Genomic DNA, 1,661 nt, shown 5'->3' with positions numbered 1-1,661 from the left:
AAAAGAACTGAAATGTTGACGCTTACAGCATTTGGCCTATATATTTGCATCAAAATTTGCCTGTTTCTTTATGTAGGAGGCTTGCATTTCACACCTCAGTTTATTTAACATGAGGCAAGTTCAAAAACAGCACGCTCATTCTAGGTGATTCTGTAGTGCCATGAAATTTAAAATGATTTTGGAAAAAAAGATTAGTCAGTTTTAAGAAAGAGTCACATCTTTTGAATTTTTGACTACCAGTGTAGTACTTGACTAAAAATAAAGAAATAATACCCTTTACCATTTACAATTTCTAGTATTTCTCTGAAAGATTGTTTTGGGGACAAAACTGACTTGACATATCCAATCTCATTCTGGATAAAAAGCTAGCATCTTTTAAAATCTCAGATTGCTTGCTTACAGATATAAGTAAGAATTATGGAGAAGCAACTCCTTTAAGAGGATTACTTATTTCAATTGTTTTTAGTAACCTAGGCTTTGTCTGTAGAGAACAAAACAATGGCAGTAAGCTGAGATAACTCTATTGGGAGAGCATTAGACTGAGAACAAAACGATGGTTTTTAAATACTATTTGTGGGAAGTGCTTAAGGGGTTGATTGTAGGACCTTTATATATTTGATAGTATTTCTTTCATTTCTCTAGTGTTTGCAGTTCATGTTCTGTTCTGCTATGCAATCATTTATATGCATGTTTCTTTACTTTTTTAAGACTTTCCTGGATATATAAACAACAAAAAGTGTATTTAAAACTGTAGCAGTAGTTTGCAGTTCTAGCGGAGAGGAAAGCTGTAGGGCTAAACTTTCTACTTTTCTTATAGAAGCTTCTAAAAAGGCATTTCATAGTTCTCTTTAACAAATATTGTGTACCGCTTTTAAAACATCAATATTTGAAAAAAAAAAAAAAATCAATATTTGGATCAAAGCAAGACCCAGCTTATTTTCTGCTTGTTGTAAATTAAGCAAACAGAAATAAACTTCATTTTATGAAGGAAAATTTTTCCCTTCATTTTGCTATAATAAAAACAAAATGAAGAAAAAAAATTTGATTTACTGTTCTCTAAGAAAAAAAAATAAAGATTTAATTTGAGTAATATAGTGTAATTTTACTCTTTTTCCAGAAGCATACATTCAACAAAGCTCTAGTTAGCCAACAGGAAAAGCACTCTAATGGAAGAGTGGAGAGTAATTTATTCAGACCCTGGAATGTTCCTGCCTAGAGCAAATTTTCGAATCATATTTCCTTATTCTGGTTTGTTCTGCTCAATAAGTTACCTTTCTAAGACACAATAAGGCCTTTTAGTCACATCAGACCTTTTGACCCAGGAATGCCACTTCTAAAACTTAGAAAATAAATTACACTCCAATGATTTCTCCAAAGCACTGCAAATAATGGGAGGAAGGGGATCCTGGAGTTAGTTAAATGTACAACAATTGAGGAATGATTCCATAAAATAAAACATCAACAGGATGGACTATTGTTCAACCATTAAAATGATGCTTTTCATATGGCTTTTTTGTTTGTTTGAGATGGAGACTCTGTCGCCCAAGCTGGAGGGCAGTGGCACGATCTTGACTCACCGCAAGCTCTGCCTCCCGGGTTCACGCCATTCTCCTGCCTCAGCCTCCCAAGTAGCTGGGACTACAGGCGCCCGCCACCACGCC

Source organism: Mandrillus leucophaeus, unplaced genomic scaffold, assembly GCF_000951045.1.
Source record: "Mandrillus leucophaeus isolate KB7577 unplaced genomic scaffold, Mleu.le_1.0 Scaffold75, whole genome shotgun sequence".
In the NCBI taxonomy this organism is placed as follows: domain Eukaryota; kingdom Metazoa; phylum Chordata; class Mammalia; order Primates; family Cercopithecidae; genus Mandrillus; species Mandrillus leucophaeus.
This window is presented reverse-complemented; position numbering follows the sequence as displayed.